General features: G+C 32.6%; 1 long non-coding RNA gene across 1 annotated transcript in view; it reads left to right on the top strand.

The window, feature by feature from the left end:
* The first annotated feature begins 1,324 nt into the window (after window positions 1–1,324).
* The window catches only part of LOC111088277, a 42,406-nt gene continuing 23,357 nt past the window's right edge, over window positions 1,325–20,373 (top strand). The window contains exon 1 of the long non-coding RNA XR_002612851.1: window positions 1,325–1,452. This is a non-coding gene — a long non-coding RNA (uncharacterized LOC111088277). The remainder of the gene's footprint in view (window positions 1,453–20,373) is intronic.

The following is a 20,373-nucleotide window of genomic DNA, read 5'->3' as shown; positions in this document are numbered from 1 at the left end:
TGGTTTTAAATTATTGGCTTAAAAGATTTAAGTGTCTTCGAATACCAGGCCTTAAATGGAAGTCACTGTGACACAGAAACCATGCCAAAAAGGTGACTCACGCATCTTTCTTTTTTTTTCCGTGCAGCATTAAGACTTTGAAATTTAACTCTAAACACGATGATATAAGAACAGATGAATGCTAGTAAACTATAAATATCCGTAGTAAACGAGAGATTCGTGTACAACTTTATCTCGTTCTATAGTCTATTACATTAAAGAGAGGGTTTAATTTATAAAGTAAATATTCATTGTATTACCATTAGAATGCGAGTATCAGGACAATACATGTAAATTTCTCAGATGTAAAACAAATTTATTTAATTTCCACTAAAATATCTTCCGGTTTATTTGTGCTTAACTTCAAACAAACAAACAAAAATAATTGTAGAAAATAAAAATTATCACCCAAAAACTGATTTAAAGTAATAATGAGCTAAATCACAAAAAACTTAAAAACGTTCAGAGTGATTTGTTCTTATTTAAGTACAAACTATTAACGTAGTCTGTACTCATACTACCTTAACTGAAGAACAACCTTGCATAAGTTTGGTTAAAGATCATGTGTAATACTTATTTGATTATGTTAGCTAGAAAATCGTATAGCCGAAAACGAAAGGCAGTTGTTATGGCGAAACTATAAACTATGTTGAAAGCGCCATCTATAATCCACTGATGGAAGTTTAATAAGCAAACATGTTCATATCATGGTGCATCTCATTAGTGCCCGTTTTTTATTGGACTTAAAGCATTTTGACAATAGACAAAATAATTCATACAGATAAATATAATATTGATGTATCGTAATCTAAAAAAATGCAAAGCTCAAATTATCTGCTGAATGAACTTTTATCAAAATAATTAGTCGTTTCTTGAATATATAACTTTTATTATCGTTGTAAGTCCGTAAACTTACCGTTGACTCACCGAGGGATGGAGTGCATTTTTGAAAGACAAAGATTTTGAATTGTTTCGGATATTCGCATAAAGTAACAGAAGAGGTATCTTGTTAGCCACCTCTAATTGTCAAGCGATAGACGAGAGAGATTGTAACGGCGTCTTGTAACAGGTAGGAAATCACGAACATAACAGTACTTCCATGATATATCCGTTTAACCGTCCCAACCTCAAGCAGCTGGGGAATCAAACGGATATTCACATTATTTCGCACGAGGGCATACCGATCAAGTCACGGGATGCAGTGTCTTAGAATTTCTGTACGATCGCACTATTGAATCGGACTCTAGGAAACAGTCGTCCTCGTGTACTCACTAGATGGATTATGGGAAAGATTGGTGTGTTTGAAATAACAGCTCAGCGGCGGAGCTTTCGATAATGGAAACTACGCTACAGCTCTATTGTCAAGATGCATAGTTGCTAGATAGAGCGGACGTGGTGGACTGTAACGATATAGTAAGGCTTCAAAATAATTTTAATGTAACATATTCAACCTTTGTAGTTCCGCAAATGATTATTTAAAAAAAAACGTATTTTTTTTTTAACAAGAAAGATATAAGGATAAAAAGCACAGAGTATTTCGTACAAAGTGATTGCTTGAGAACGTTTTTCTAATTTTGTTTTTTTATGGAGGGAGTGGGGAATAGTACAAGCGATATATTTTTTAGATGTGTTACACGAGCCTTAATTTTCAAAATTCTAATTATTTATTACGGAATAGGTATATATATTACCTGTTTACTTAAACAACTTATTCCCACACACACACACACACACATATATATAATGAAACCTAAGTTGCACCACAAGTGTGTATTGAGTGATAAAGATTTAGTTATTAGAAATGGTAGTGTTCTCATACAAAAAAAAAATTAGAAAGTTAGAACTGATGTCCACAACCACCACATTTTGTTCAGCCATGGTCAGCTGGTTCTTGTATCGTATTGGCTCTACTACTTTCGTTAGCATGTGTGACCATAACACATGGAGACTGTTTTAGAAATCCATATACGATACCAAATACGTTAAACCCAGCTTGAATGTGTTGTGTAGTTTAGTTAATAACTTGTCTTGGAGTCTCTTATATTTTCCGCGTGAAGCTATAATATTTGCCGAGGGCAATGAAACTGTGTATCGTAAAACAAACTGATACTTGAATAAATATTACAACTGTTTATATCATATTTTAAGGTTGAGTGCATGTTTCTATTCCGTATGCTTTAAGTATAGGACTGCTGTAGAAATATAATAATGACTTTAACGTTAAGTATACATCTTCTTTCGATAGACATTAGGTAGATATTTCTGTTCTATACACGTATAGTGTTCTCTTTCATGGAAGAATAAGTACATGTAGAGTTTTTATATAATTTAATACATATTTATATTTCAAATACTCCTCTCCCATGGTAAGTATAAGGATCATATCTCACACATTTAAATTGTATAAATATACGGTGTTTCTTACATAATTAAGTATTAATCTCTTTTTTTTTCCAATACAAAGTTAAATATACATACGTTTCTCTTCCATGCGAAGTTAGGTATAAATTTCTATTCCGTTCAGAGTTACATACAACATTCTTTTCCATACAGTATGAAGTATTTATTACTCTGCTCTCTTTGCAAAAGTAAATTTAAGTTTTTCTTGCAATCAGTTTTAAGTACAGGTTTCTCTTTCATAAAGTAATGAGAATATATTTATCTTTCACAGTATTCTACAGAAGATTGATTATACATTTTAATACAAATATAACTAATGTTTTTTCTTCACGAAAGTATAATTATAATATTATCTTTTAATGAAATAAATAAGTATGAGAGTTTAATCCTTAAAACATTAAATATCTATATATATCTCTCTCTCTCTGTATATATATATATATATGTTTCGCACAAAAGTATACAAGTAATTCTATTCCATAAATTTTAAAATTAAATTTCTTTTTTCATATAACGTTGAGTTTAATATGTTGTTCTTTGAATTAAAGTTTGATACAAGTCTGTCTGTCTTTGATCTTTATCGGAGTTTAGGTCTTGAAAACCTGGGAGGGTCAGGTGCATTTGACCTCTTCCTCCTTGACGCAAGTAGTTAACCCTCCTAACGTGTTTCTAAAAGAGCGACCTCAGTTAGAGTTGTCTGTGAGTGGAGATCAAAGTGAGAAGGATTCTTCAAGACAAGGAGGTCACATGGCGTCATAGTTCTACAAAGTGAAGCCAGAGGGCGGGTAGTTCTAAAGTTTGCTACTAGGGGCAATGATATCGTCTATGCGGAGCGACGATATTGTTATTGTTGGTTGATGCAGCCCACAAAGCTACACAATGGGCATTATGGTTCCGCCCACCATGTGTATCGAAACCAGAATTTTAGCGTTGTAAGCTAAGCCACTGGACAGCGCAGAGAGAGCGTGTGCAGATGACTTATTATGTGATTCGCAATCCAAACACCTGACAGTCTTAACATGAATATCAAGTTGAGTCGTGTTATTCAAATAACATAGTTCATTCTATATAGTTTTAAACACCGTATATTTTATAGTTTTTTACTTCAATATCTATAATAAATAAAGCGTTTTCAACTCTTAGGATAGATATTTTATGTATTTTAGTTTGAATATTTGTATAGCGTACTTCGTTATTATCCATTACTAGTTTATCTTACAATATACACAGAGAACTCTTTCCATGTTAAGTTAGAGCATTCAAACTCTATATAAAAATGGGCCGTAACAAGCCACAAAGTGCCAATCCGTAGGGGTGTGTGAGTTTACATCTTGGAAGGCAAGAGTAGATTACATTTTTTTTTTTTTCGGAAGAGCACAGAATCTATATCTCGCATAGGGCGCCGTCAACGATAAAAACGTTAACTACATTTGTATGTCCAAATAAAAATGCATAGTATGATTTTGCATTCAATTTGTAATAACAAACACAGTGTTTGAATAAATAAAATGCTTGTTTTCTTTCGTCGATTTTTGTTATAGTTTGATTACTTATATAGCATACTTCATGATGCACTCATTAGAATATATATATATATATATATTATTTGAATGTACAATCTACGATTCTACGTCGTCCTGAAAAAGACTATTTCGTGCTGCTTTATACGTAAAGTGTTCGAAGTCTAAGTATTTTCATCTAAATCGTATGAACTAAAAACAAAACAAATAGTATGTCCAAATGAAAAATAGTCAGTAAAAATGCATTCATTATATCGTGACCTATGTATCCCTTTTTGTTCTCTGAATAATATTTAATTTATTACTGTTTGACTATTTGTATTACTTACTTCATGGTTTATATATGTGAATATCTGTATATTAGTTTAAGTTACATTGTATACAGAGGCCATACACTAGTTTAACTTGCATTGTACACAAAGGCCATACACTAGTTTAACCTACATTGTACACAGAGATTATACACTAGTTTAACTTACATTGTACACAAAGGCCATACACTAGAGTAACTTACATTGTACACAGAGGCCATACACTAGTTTAACTTACATTGCACAAAGAGATCATAAAGTAGTTTAACTTACATTGTACACATAGATCATACACTAGTTTAACTTGCATTGCACACAGAGATCATACACTAGAGTAACTTACATTGTACACAGAGGCCATACACTATTTTAACTTACATTGTACACAGAGGCCATACAGTAGAGTAACTTACATTGTACACAAAGGCCATACAGTAGAGTAACTTACATTGTACACAAAGGCCATACAGTAGAGTAACTTACATTGTACACAAAGGCCATACAGTAGAGTAACTTACAGTATAAGTAGAGAAACATTTTTTGTATCAACGTACAGTGTTCGAACTTTAGATATTTATCGTATGCATCATTTTGCGAAATAACAAACAATGAAACATTTCATTTTCTACAATTCTTAAAACAATATTGGTTTCTGCATTATAGTTAGAGTCAACTTTCTACTTTGTAGTTTCACCTTAATACTCATTTATTTGATGATAAACAAATCATTTCAATACGTAAAATGTATATTTTATTTATTAAAGTAACATTATTTATACAACGTACTTTATGGTTGTCCGTACACTAGTTTAACTTACAATCTACGTAGAGGACCATTTTTCGTATTAACTTAAAACATTCATTACATACTATATACATATCGTATAAAAGCATAACTAATGCTGTCCTCCAAACAAAACTGCAGAGATCGGTTGTGTGTGCATTTCGTCATAATATATCAATAAAACAAACTTTAAATAAATAAAATCAATACTTTGTTTGATCGAGTTTTTTTATAGTTTGATTAATTAATTGTATAGCGCACTTTATAACTTACTCTTGCGATTATACTATACTAGTTTCGTTTTCGATCTATATAAGACTATTTTTCGTATTAATGTAAAGCATCCAAGCTATATAAATATATTGTATGCATCGTATTCTAACTGTAATGTAGTTCAGTTTGACTTTACAGTTTACATATAAGAGCATACATACATTAGATCATCTTACTTATACATATTCCTAAAAAGGACTGTTTTACACGTTAAATTAAAGCATTCAAACTCTAGATATAGTTACATCTGAATTATATAAACTGAAAGTAATACAGTTTGTTAAAACGAAGTGTAAGTCTTCAAATCCATAATATAAAAGTTTCTGTTCATCCACGTAGCTGCCAAAATACTGGACTGTTTAGATGACTTGCTTAGTTTGATTTTAGTGTCCTATATGGGAAATGACATGAAAAGGTAGAATTTTGTTCTATATAAAACAAATATCTCGTTTGGATTATAAGAAGCACCTGTCCAATATGAAATGTTTATCATATCTAAAATAAACCAAAACAAGCTTTAAATATGTATACACACAAATGTCTCCAAAGAATATTATAACAATCTTGAAGAAACATTCAAACTTTAATCTGTGACTCATATCACACGACTAAACGCTACAGTATGAGTGCGAGTGTGAAACGTATCGGTAGCACTTCTGTTTATATATATATAACTTTTCGGTAGCGCTTCTGTTTATATATATAACTTTTCGGTAGCGCTTCTGTTTATATATATAACTTTTCGGTAGCACTTCTGTTTATATATATAACTTTTCGGTAGCACTTCTGTTTATATATATAACTTTTCGGTAGCGCTTCTGTTTATATATATAACTTTTCGGTAGCGCTTCTGTTTATATATATATAACTTTTAAGTGTATTATTTCATATCATATAGGTCCCACTGTGAAAGTTCTTTCCAATTTTTAAATGTGCTGCATGAGTTCTTTAAGCACAAAACGTTATACTTATCAATTGTCTCATTGATTTAGTGTTTCGTACATCAAAGTGAATGTTCTACAGAAAGTCATAAAAAATGGATATGCTATTGGATGCTATGACAAAAGATAAAATCGCAAGTGTTAGTAACTATATCACGTAAGTGATACAATAGAAATATCTGTTTCTTGAAAAGTTTATATAGGTGATTGGATCTGTTCTACAGTAAGCCATTCGCTTAGAAGACCATTTTACAAAGTATAATAGCAGTGTCACTATATCGGAGCCAAATGATCATATTGAATTTAATGACTTGTGAGTTAAAACACAAACATAAGAATGAAAACTGTTATACAGCTCATGGTCGATTGAATGCAATGATACTCCCCATGTTTCGTTTGGACATACTACATTACTTTTAGTTTATGTGATTCAAATGAAACTATATCTAGGGTTTGATCGCTTTAAGTTAACATTAAAAACAGTCCTTTTCAGGAATAGGTATTACTACGCTAGTCTCGTGTATGTTTAGTCATGTATGTAAACCATACAGTTAAGTTAACGATATCTAAAGTTTGAATGTTTTATGTTATTACTAAACATAGTCTTCTATGTAGATTGAAAGTTAAATTGATATGTGTTTAATCACTTGAGTAAATTATGAAGTACGCTATACAATTAGTTTTTGTTTGCTTTGAATTTCACGCGCACCTACTCGAGGGCTACCTGTGCTAACTGTCCCTAATTTTGAAGTGATAGACTAGGCCTAGAAAAAAGGCAGCTACTCAATACCGCTCATCGCTAACGCTTGAGCCACTCTTTATCAACAAGTAGTGGTTTTGACCGTTACGTTATAACGCCCACGGTTAAAAGGGTGAATATGTTCGGGGACGAGATTCAAAACCGTGACCCTCGGATTGCGAGTCGAGTGCCCTGGTCAAACTAGTGAAATTATAACAAAACTCGGTGAAATAAAATATTTATTTTACTTGTTGAATCATTTTTTTTGTTGATAATTACTAAATTCAAACACAATAGTACTATCCAGTTTTGTTTGGAATTACAACTTTAGTTAATGCTTTTATACGATATGTATCTAGAGTGTAAGTGTTTTATGTTAATACGAAAAATAGTCCTCTACAGATTACAACATTAGTTAATGCTTTTATACGATATGCATCTAGAGTGTAAGTGTTTTATGTTAATACAAAAAATAGTCCTCTACGTAAGTTAAACTAGTATATGAATAATCATAAGGTACGCCAAACTATTCAAACTGTAATACATAAAATATTAATTTTAAGCATTGAAGGAGCTTTGTTTATTATGGATATTCAAGTGCAATCATAAATTATAAAGTTGACCATAACGATAATGCAGAAACTACTTTCGCATTAAGAACTATAGAGAACCAAATGGTATATATTAGTAACATTGATATTCATGCTCAGACCGTGTGGTTGTTCACTTGCGAAACACTTAACAAAACATCTACCAGTCCGTTCCACATACGTGATTTCACTGCTTCTTATAATATAATTTGGAACTATCCACACCCTAGTAACACAGACTTGAAGTATCCGTCTTCTGGCGCCACTGTGTGGAACTAAGACGTCAGGTATGATCTCCAAGTATCCTCACTCGGCGGCACCCTTTGATCTCTACTCACCAACGACCCCCCCATGGTGGCGGACCCTTTGAACAAAGGTTGAAAGGGTTAAATACTGATACATATGTATAAATCTGTATTCAAAGTTACTTTTAGGTTTATGTTTCATTCATTTTTAATTATAAGTTTCTCTTTCAAATAGAATGCAAGTATTGTTTTTCCCCAAACAAGGCTGTGAATATTTTTCGCTTTCAAGCAAAATAAAGTATGTCGTAAAATGTTTCATACGAGGCTACTTAAAGATTTATGCAACGTTGATTATAAATTTCCCGCTCATACAAAATTTAACTTATATGCATTTTTCATACAGGGTTAATTTGATATTTTTCTTTTAACACAAAGATAAATATCAGTTTCTATTTTATACGGGGTTAAATATAGGTCTTTTTGTTCTATACAAAGTTTTCTATACGTTCCACAACGGTTACTTGACTACATATACGTATAATGCTGTAACTGTCAACTCATGTAATGTCAACATTTAAACTTGTATAACGGAAACATGATCTTTCAAATGTTTAACAAACCTAACTTAAATTTTATAGATTTCTGCCCTCTAAAATTTATGCGCAACTTAAAACATGGTTGTAAAGTTATATTGCTCACCATGCTAAAAGCGTCTGTTGGATAGAATTGTTCATTCTGGTTTCTATATGTTTTCTATGGCATTATACAACGACTCTGAGTTTGTTTCACTTGTTAGTCACCAGACGAAAAATAATCTTGAGATCACAAAGAAAACTGAATTTTAATTATTGAATGCTTGATTTACAAATGATAAGTTATACTTTTAAAACTTCATCCGCTATATTTTTCAATCAATATTAATATGCAAAAGAAACATACCTGATGATAAATGCCCTTTTCTTTATCAGAAAAAAATAAAAATGTAATCAATGGAAATATTCAATATTATCAACAAACTGAAAATACATATATATATATATAAGAAACACTGCAAGAAAGTGATTTTATAAATCCAGTTTTAGGATAGGAAAAATGAAAGTAACACTTAATAAACCAGAACCAGAGGAGGCGGAATAATTGATGAACTTGATGAAGTTAATATGAAGAGCAGGTATAAAATGCCACCTTAATGACAAATTAGACGACGAACAGGCAATATAAAGTGAAGCTTTATTACATATATATTTCTTACTACAATAAAACAGCACTAAGAAATGAATGTGAGTAATAAAACTGATGAATTATTGAACGTAATTGCATTTTATAATTCAGCTAATATAGTGCTGAGTGTCATGTGAAGTATATTTAAGAAAGAGAGAATAATATGTGTGTATATACAGTAACTACATATTTACATGTGTATGTATGTATGTATATATATTTATTCATAAAGATTACACTACCATTATGTTAATTTTAATATCTAAAGCAAGGAGAGTGAGGCCAACAACTCCTTGCATTTATCATATTTTACAACCTTTTTTTTACATAATAGACCAGCAACAAAAAGCGTCGTGTATAAAAGACAAATAACATTAGGGTACAAACTATAATATGGGAATGGTAAAATATGAAAAGTTGGGCGGATGGTTGGATGAGTTTATTGCTACTTTTTTCAGGGTGGGTGGTTGGGTGAGTTGATTATTCCTTTGTTACAGGGTGGATGGCTGATCAGTCTGTTGCTACTTTAACACCAGGGTTGACATTTATTCATATTTTTTCGTGGGTTACAGTTGGGTAAGTTTCTTGCACTTTTTTTTTTACAGGTTGGGTGGCTAATTAACTATACTCTAGTTTTCTGGGATTTGTAGATAAAATAGTAGTATTAACCTCTTCCCAGAAACATATATATGTATAATGTGACCATTACATGGGCGTCTCCAGAATATATTACAGAGGGGGGGGGGGGCAAGATGACAAAACGATATCAAAGCTATAACTAGGAAAATGTAATATTATTTTATGTTATCCTTTAAATTTTAGTTAGATAATCCAGGGGGGCAAATGTCCCCTTGCCTTCCTGCGCGGACACCCATGAGCCATTATAGGGGCTGGAAAATCAACCTCAAAGATTAATTTTACTAAACACTCTTTATGGTGCAGTTGTAGTCACATGTTTTAATTTTTCTATTTTGTATTTCTGACTTGGGAATAAAAGTTCAATTTAATAGACAGTGTATCCCTACGTGTATATACATAATACTTCCACAAATACCTCTCTTACTAAGTACATTTTATCCTTTCCACATTCTAGTTTATACTTTAATCTTTTCTACCTTTTTTTGTGCAACACTATTTGTTTTAGCCTAGTTTCTAAAAAGGTGTGGGAGAGTGTCAATTTTGTATTCTCAAAAGCCAACTTACGCATTCTCCTTTTTGGTCTACCAAATGTAATACGACATAACGTCTAGGGAAGCCACTGGATGTTGTTTTTATGTAACATGTGTTACGAAAGTTACGCAGACTCGTTCCAGAATAGTTGTAAATATTGTTAAAATCAACAAATAAAGTGACCCTCTTCAACAAACAAGAAAAATAATGTCTCACTAACATTATCCGTTTGTATTTATATTGCAGTAAAAATAATTACAATTAAAACGTTATTAGTAGAACTAGGAGTGACCCGCAAAACATTTGTGGCAGTTTTCATGCCCTTCGCTTGAATTTTCCTTATATTTCCTTATTTTCACGCATGCCATTAAAGCTACGCTTTCTTGCAGGCATTATATGTTTGATCGATAAATCCTGGTCTATTTGAAAATATTTTACGCGGTCAGACAAACAAACTCACGTAGACGTAACTTTATTTAGTAAAACTATACGTAAAGTAAACAATATAGTAAAGTAATGGTATTTATAATAGTGTACAGAATATGGAACAGTTATTAGTGTTCAGTGTATGTCACGGTTTTGTGAGTTAAAACAAAGAAACTCACAAAAAAGAAGAATAAAACCCGTAGTAAAGAAAAAATTAGCTAAAAAGTGTTTGTATCAGTCTATGAAACGAACCGAAGCTAAATTATTGTAAAGTAAATGTAAAGCTGTAATGAAGGCAAACTTAGCTGAATAAGCAGAAACGTCTGAATGCGTGTTCATATGGTTTGAGCAAACTGCGCATGCTTATTTTAGACCTAAATAAGACGAGAAAGCCCATAGCAATTGTATTTAGAGCAATGTTAGTTTTTTAGGATATTATACATGGGTTAAGTGTTGTTTGAAATACTTTACAAATGAAAAAACTAAAGTTGAAATCGAAGCCAGTCGTCATGTTATGACAACGACGTTATGCCATCGTGTAGTATACTCATTGAATTAAAAAGTTTGACTAAGCAAAAAGCAGGTAAGGTGATTCTCAATGGAAAAGCCAATATACAATCTGGACTCCTTGGACAAAGGACTTTCTAACGATATGAGATTTGTAGCATTTGATTGAGAAATTTGGGAGAAAAGTCCCGGACAGACAAACAGGTAAACACAAGTGTATTATTTATATAGATATTTAAAAAATTTCTATCGGAGACATAAATGAGAAATTGATGAAATTAAAAAAAATTGTTATTTATAGGCACTCTTTCGTAGAGCAGGGTACTTATGTTGTAAATTATATATGTTTATGAATCGTTGAAATGTTACAAAACAGAACAACTTAGAACTGTGCTCTTATTTGTTTTAGGATATGACTTCATGTGTTACGTTTTCATTCTTTTAAGATGTGTGTTTTCAGTACTTAAGATAAAATATCAGAACTTATTAACTTTTTGGAATCACGATTGTGTCTGTATAAGATTATAGATTTTTTTCAATTTCTTATAAAAAAAAAGTACTCTTCTGAGTTTTTGTTTATAGTTTTCTATATGGATTTAGCTTTATCATTTTACTCATTGGCTTGTTTAAGCCCATCGCAGGGATCAAGCCATGAACTCCAACGTTATAAGCCATCAAGCTACCATTGATCCACAGCAGAGCATCATGGTACTTAGAAGGAAGTTCAATGGAAGCTGAACTGAAGACACACTGGTTCAATGTTTTGGTAATATAGTATACTTGCATACACGTAAGTACCCCCCCCCCGGTGAAATGTCTGTGAGTTGACATCAAGATGCGACAAATAAAGGTTCTTATGGACCTTCAAACAGAAATGATTACTGATTTCTGGCATTGGTACCATGAATGTCCATGATATTGGAGCCCACTTACTGATTCTCATATACACTGTGAGTAATGTGTTGAGCAAATGGAAGACCACTTACTGGCCGCGCTAAAGAAGAACATTGGTTCAACCATCTAAAATTAGTCGTTTTTTCGGTCCAAGCGAAATTTGAAACGTGTTGTGACACCAGATCGTATACGTGGCTTTAAATCTACCACTAAGGAATTAAGTGGAAATTAAGGACCACAGATCAACTCTTCTACTGTATACAGAGATCTCCATGTTGCTGGCTTATATGAAGGGACTGAAGTCTAGAAGTCACTTATCACAACCATCGCTGTTCATGGGCTATGAGCATCGAATTTGTGGTGAAAACAATGAAACACTACCATGTGGAGATGTGATTCTTGTTACTTATTGTTCGCTTTGTAACGTTGGGTATGATTTGTCATCCTACAACCACAAAGGCTGATGAGATAGTATCATAGTGTGTGTTTGATGTAGTTTTTTGGGACTTTTTCCACTATTAATACTTAAGAGAGCCAGAAATCCTTTGCTATATTCTAACATTCTGTACAGTGCTGCACTATTTATATTTATCTACCTAACTTAGTGTACGCAGGTTTAAGAAACTAACACCCAGAATATACTTCGGCCATCCCCATAGCTCAGCCTGAGAGAGAGGAAAAGTCTTGAAGTTCACTTGGTGTTGGTCTAAAATAAAAGTAGCAGTCTATTCCACCAAAGTACAGAATGTCAACAATGCCAAAAACTGGGGTTTCAGTGTTGAAAGACCAACACTCTTATCAATATGTTTGGTGTTTGTCTCATTTAAAGTGGAGTGTTTCAATCATTTCCCATCCGAATAGTCTTAACAATTGTAGTGTTACATGTGTTTGAACTTACGTGATACGTCACATACGGTCTCAAAAGTTAAACTGCGGTGCTATGACTTAATAATGATGTATACAAAACAAAGAATTCTGTCTGGCCGACATTCCTGTCTCACACTTACTTATGTGAAACAGAAACTATTGTGTATGAACTGAGCTTGATATTATCTTTACACTTCTGATAATTCATATCAAAATAGAGGAAATTAAAGATATCATCAGCAAGAGTCTGACTCCCCTTAAAATATCCGTAAGCAAAGTCTCTTGTAAGGTACAGCAGCAATATGGATTTTGGGATCTATTTCGTCAATAAGAAGTATTATCTTTAAGAGTGAGAACATTTTGTCCGAAACTGTTCAATCAATCTGATATAACCAATAGAAAATGATATCAGAACATTCGAGGCTGTCATTTACTAACCTGGCTTTTCTATCACCGTCTACAACTTGACCTTGAGCGTTCCATATGCAATTTTTCAAGTTAAACCAACCCCGAAAACTGATGTACGGAACTTTTAAAAAGGCTTGATCTGATATTGGAACTGAAATTATTATGATTAATGACTATAGTTGCCTCATTTTATAACATTTATCTTCTTGTTGGTTTTACAGTCTATAGCAAAGATGAAAGCCATTGTTAATGACGAGGTATAACAGATGCAGGCTTACCTGAATATGATGCCACGGATTTTTTTTTTTAATTATTAGCAATTTTCAATTAATTTAACGAACAGCTCTGGACATTTCATCACTAATGGTCTAACGAAGAGAGTTGTTCAAACTTTCAATCTTATTCTTGAAAATATTTGGTTATCCATTCAATGATAAGTCATTGTACATTAACCAACAAGCACATTAGATTAAAATAAATAACACCATACCAGTGATGGTTATAATGCGTAAGTTATCAAATGTGTTGTAGTGCATTTTTGAATTTCAAGTACGTAATGTACAACATACAAGTCTCCCAGTGGCTCGGTTATGAGTGCAGGCTTAGGACGCTTAAAGATCGACTTTCGATACCCGTAGTGGGCAAGGCATAGATAGCCCATTGTGTAATTTTGTGCTTAATAACAACCAAGCGAAACAACAAACAATAATTCATATTAGGTTCAATATATAAATCTTATAATATATATAAATTGAACGTGTTTTAAAAAATATTGGCAAGGTAACAATAAAATATATGAAAAAAATGTGACAAGTTAAGAATGGAGATAAAAACAAAAAGACAAAAACACTGAGCGTATAATTATGACAAAGTCCTCTAATTGAAGCCTTACAAGAGAAGCATTGAATATTTTATTTGTGTTGTTTCGTTAAAAAATTAATTCGTTGAGTCACTATATATATATATATATGGTGATAACGTTACGTTTCTTTATTATTCAGGAACAAGTTATTTCCCTAAAAGCAATTACACGGTGGATTACAGGCGTCTTTATTACTACACGTGGGGAACTACATTTCAGGAAACTGTATGAAATTCTCATAGAGGGGGGAATAAACTGAGAAAAAATAGTCATAGTTAATATCATGCCAAACACAATAGTGCAGCGCATAACAAGCTGGCATGCCTTACTATACTTTTATTTTTTATTATCGATGTGTACATAAATACACTAAAACATCTAATAATATTCAACAAGAAAAACTAATAGTAAACTTTAACATTTTTTAAGGATTGTTTGGAAGGTAGTATAACGAGTATTGTACTTTTACTTTTTTACTTTACAAAACATCTCATAAATAATTAAACATCCTGCTTGCAAGATATGAATCATAAGTTGAAGTTACTTTTCTACAAAATTACTTACACATTCAATATTTTATTGTACATTAACAGGCCTTTCAAGAGTTCTCTGTGACATGGATGTAAATATGTTTTGAAATTTCATTACAGGTCATTAAGAGCACATTGATTTACAAAATTATGAATAGTTTAAACTTCACTAGAAAACGTATCTACTTTTATTGGTCTTACTATTAGGAGAAACTCACATTTCTTTAAGTACTTACAGTTTCACACACTTTTCATTAGTTTGAATTGAAACATGAAAATTTCATTAATTTATCAAGAGAAACGTGTAACCATTTAAAAGTGATTAAACAACTAGTAAAAGTCACTGTCGCTTTCAACCAAAATATCTTGAATTTTTGAGATGTAAATGCTAGTTTTAGAAACCCAAATTATGTAAAGACGTAGAAAATTTGAAATAATCATTTAAGTTATACAACTAAAATGGTTGGGGCAGAGGTACAACGCTAAAATCCGCGGTTCGGTTCCCTGCGGTGGACAGAGCTCGAATTGCCAGTTGTGTTGCTTTCCGCTAAAACACACACACACACACAAACACACATGCACAACAACAATTACGATTTATGATCTTTAACACAAAAATAAAGAATGAACAACAGGTAATTAATTACAGAAGAAATCTGTAACAAAGACACGTCTTATAAAATCTCTGTGTTCTCAGATCTTACATTATATGCTGAACCTTTTAGATTACGAAGTTTTCAAACTTATGAGTGAATACAACCTAAAACACAAGTACGAGTTAAAAATTAACACATAGTCAACTTTTACTGTTATACATAAATTGTGGGTTATATCTTTTGTAGGCAGTAAGCTAGAAACTAAGAGTTCGTTAAGCTTCTATGAATGAAAAGTCACGCAGTTCTTCAACCTTCCTTGTTATAAGTACAATGAATATGAATCCATTTGGAACACCAGAATAATCCAAAAAGAGACCTGAAACAAATCGTACTCGAGGCATGGTAAGCAAACTACAGCGTCTTGTAAAAAGTGGGAACCCACGAATACTAAGGTCAGTGGTAAAATTTGTATGCGCAACATAATCAAGAAGGATCTTCGTCTGGAAAGGCGACACAAGTCACGTGTAAACAAACACAAGACATAACGTTCAAGTCGACGCAAACGCAGCGCCAATAGATTTCTTTATGATCACACTGTTGAAACAAGCACTGGGAAACCGTCGTCCTCCTACACCAGATTGATCATAGAAAACATCAGAGAGGAGAGGTATGGTTTGAGAATGACAAGCCTTAAAGCGCAGCCATTTGCAATGGGAACTATGTTGAAGGGCTACTGGCAAGATGCACTGTCGCCAGATAGAGTGTGTCTGAACATAGCGACATGGGCTGTAACGATATGGTGAGGCTTCATAATCGTTCTAAAATAACGTACTCAACCCCTGTATACCTTCTGTGAGTAACGTGTTAAAGGTTGCTGGTACGTACATTTTATTGTTGTTAACATCATTTAGGCTAACTTACCTATAAGCAGGGTTTGAAGTTAACAACATGCCAATTTTTATCTTTTTTAATGATATGCGATTTGTATCTTGAAGTAAATGAATTAAACTTCATTGTTGTTAAAAGCATGCTGTCTATACATCCTGTAAGTGTCAAATTAAAAATTAACAGTATCTCATAATTTATTATAGTTAACAGTACGTAGGTTATGTTTCCTATAAGTGACAAATTAAGGAATAACAACATTCCATATTTATTGTTGTTGACAGTTGTTTGTACTTCCTGTAAGTGAGAAGTTAGTGATCAAAAGTATATCAATTTTCATTGTTGTTAACAGTATTTATTTTATATTTTCAGTAAGTCGTAGGTTAAGGATTAACATCTACTCTTGTTAACGTTAAGTTGTTTACATTTTCATGTCACCTGTAAGTACTTGTTTAAGGGGAAAAAATACGTGAGCCTTTATCATTATTAGCAGTATATAGTTTATATAGCCTATAAGTGGCATGTTAAGTTTTAAAGATAGGAAACCTTTATTATTATTAGCAGTATGTAGTCTATATCTCCCAAAAGTGTCTGTTTAAGAGTTAGACTTTATTATTATTAGCAGAATGTAGTCTATATCTCCTGTAAATAGTTGTTTAGGGGTTAACAACACGTTAACCTGTAATGTTATTAGGAGTATGTAGTTCATATCACCTGTAAGTGTCTGTTAACAACACATGAACTTTTGTTATTATTATCGACATATAGCCTATATCGCCTTTAAATAGCTTTTTAAGGGTTAATACGTGTAGTTTCATTATTATTAATGGTGTACAGCCTATATCTTCTGTCAGTAACATGTTAAAGATTAGGAGGATATCATGTATTATTAGTAGTAACGACGTGTAGTATTTATCTCTTACAAAAGTAAAGCATTTTCTTTTTTAGCGTCATTGCTTACAGTAGGAAATATTTTACTACAAGCAAAAGTACCCGTCCCCAGTGACGGGATAGTTTACGTTAATCTATCAATTTAAATTATTTCATGGAGTTTTGAAAGGTTAATTGTGTTGCACTCTTGGTTTCGTCACAGCCAAACTCCTGAACTACTTATAACGACCACGGCGAAAAGTAATTATTGAGCATTTCAGTCATGCTAAGAGCCGCTAAATAATAATATACGGTAAATCTACTTTTTTATTCTTTAAGGCACGTCACATTTTGAAATGTGAATGATAGTATGATTAATTCCTAACAATTTAGTGTAGAATATCCTGTTTGCGAAATAAAATTTGGCATCAACATTATTCATGTCTGTTCTCCCGTCATTTCAAAAGTGAATCTTGAGCTTTGACTGCGTGCACAGCTTTTCAAACGGGAGACAGACAAACGCTCAGACATACACCACGATTATCTTATTGTGATTATTTTGTTACCAGTTTCCCCTTTAACTTGTTGTTGTTTATCGTGGCATGAAATCATTTTCTGACATTGTATATAGTGGGTATATTTACAGAATGCATAGAATAATTTGCGATGAAATGAAACTTAATCTTTATTGGTGATTCAATTAAAAGTATTGGGTATATTCTATAACATATTCGGTTTTTAAAACATTACAAATAAACTTATCAAGTGCATCATGAACCATGATAGTGGTTCATAATATGGATCTCCAATTGTTCTTCCTTATTATTATATAATATTATTCCGCCAGCGTACACAAAAATGACTGTGGCGATTGTAATAAGTCCTGGGCAATATTACTATAGGCATCATTGCGCATTATGTAGGGTAGTTTTGAGTTTATTTGACTGTCCAGCAAATAACAGCGTCTGTATAACCGTTGACACCCAATCGTTTTAATGTAATCTGTAGTTTATATGGACCCTCATAATCTACTACATGCATATTTATATAGCTGCGTGCAGATCCTGGATGTAATTTAATGTTTATATGGCAGAAATAACATACGTACCATAGTGATTATTAACTTATTGTTGCAACTGTGTTGATGTTGCGTATCATTTGTTTATATATATGGTTCCTGCCCTTTTGGACACGACGCTGCTGACAGGACCACTGCTTGATCAATTTCGGCCATTTTATACAAATGTATAAAACGTTACCCAAAAGTCTAGGCTGTCTCACACAACAGAAATCTTTAAGCTATAGTTTAAAAGAGAGCCCAAGCTCAGTTTCGAGCATCGGATCGACAAGCACGGTGATGGCTGGTGGTAAGAGTCAAATTATAGCCAACACTGTATGATTGCAAATTTTATAATACTGCAGATACAGTAGCCATCTTTGAAGCTGACTATAAAGAGTAGCAAGAATCGTGCAAGCAGAAGATGGCGAAAATGATGGTGATTCTAGGCGAAAGATATTGAAATAAAATATGCAGCAACGATGGCCCCTAGAGTTTAGGGCGTCACAGTGGAAAAAAGTCGTAGAAGTGTCACGATCCAAACTCCATCAGAAATAGAAGGGGTGGGAGGTATATTAATATAATCAACTCATAATTGTTAATTAACACGTTTTTCGATGTCGTAGAATGTGCAAAATGTCACTCTAAGAGGAAATCTGGCCCCAGCAGAACTTACTATGGTTAGCGAAGAGGAAGAGGAAAGGGGAAAATGTAACAACTATGAGAAATATTAAAAATGCTTATTTGTATACATATGCTATTATATTATGACACATTTTCTTGTATTGAATATATATGCGGCATCTATGCATTCATATGACTATCTATATATATATATATATATACGGCTTTACAAACTTAAAAAACCCTATAAAGCCTGAATGTATATATATATAAATACTAGCCAACATACATTGCATGCGCATGTATAAAACTCGTGCGGTTACAAAATCCAGCCCATGCACCATTCCAGTATAGTTCAGTAGTCCCTCCAATCTAGTGTTTACAGACTTGCTACAGGGTATAAATATAGTAGCTATATATTTTACAAACATATAACATAACATTTGGTATGTTGATTACCATGCATCATAGTGATCATACATGTAGTACCACTATCAAGGATACCATTATGACAATGATATCAGAAGCAATAACCACCCAATCTGCATGAAGCCAATCCAAAGGTTGTCATTGTTTCCCGATAGAGCACCATACACCAACTACGTATTTAATTAAATTAAACTGTTTCAAATAGGACAGTACTGCTATCATACAGCTTGAGGAAATAATGTCAACTCTATTTCTCAAACCATAAGCTTGTTTGTTTAGTGTTTTTGCATTTGCATTTTCACTTTAAGCTACCTATCTTGTTTCTGTAATTTTTGAAGATCCTCTATTCCCCCATTTTAAATTAACAATTTTTAATAATCTTGGGTTAAATACTTTTACAAAGATAGATTTATTTTTTGTAGCAGCTTTTGTCTGGACTTTTATTGTTAGCTAATAAAATTTAGTTTAATAACTTCTCTAAGACCTGCCCCTTAAATCTCCTTAAGTAATTATTGTTCGTTGGAAATATTTATCTTTTTCATTACAAAAGTGTCGATGAATTTACTGATGGGTATTTTAGAATATAATAAAAGAGACCAAGAGTAGATGATTTTCAAACCAATGATATGTGTGTTTGTAGCTATTGGTTTCGCCCCTTTAACTACTGTCATTTGTAATATATTTCTGCTTTGATAAGTAGTGCTAAAAATGTGATGTCCTATATATACATATAATAGGAAAATTAGTTATTCCTTCTATGGCAGTAGATCATTACCTCCTATTATAAGAAGGCTGACCAATGTTTTGTTATGTGATGACTTTCAACAGCCCCCCCCCCCCAATAGCACAGCGGTTTGTCTAGGGACTTACAACGCTAGAAACTGGGTTTCGATACCTGTGTTGGGCAGAGCACAGGCAGCCCATTGTGTAGCTTTGTGTTAAACGACAAATAAACAAACAAACTTTCAACAGGTTAAGCCTGCAAAAGTGGTTTGTTACTCGCGCGTGAATCGCTTTGTCATTACGCTTATTTTCCACTTCAAATTACAAAAGTTTTGATAAATACGTATTGTATTGACAATTCCAATAAAATCTCTTTTCTCTTTCAAATTACCTTTAAATAAGTATAGTATTTTGGCACTTGTGTATAAAGTTAAAATCATAAATAATATTTGACGTTAAACT

This window comes from Limulus polyphemus, unplaced genomic scaffold, assembly GCF_000517525.1.
Source record: "Limulus polyphemus unplaced genomic scaffold, Limulus_polyphemus-2.1.2 Scaffold91, whole genome shotgun sequence".
Lineage (NCBI taxonomy): Eukaryota > Metazoa > Arthropoda > Merostomata > Xiphosura > Limulidae > Limulus > Limulus polyphemus.
This window is presented reverse-complemented; position numbering and strand designations above follow the sequence as displayed.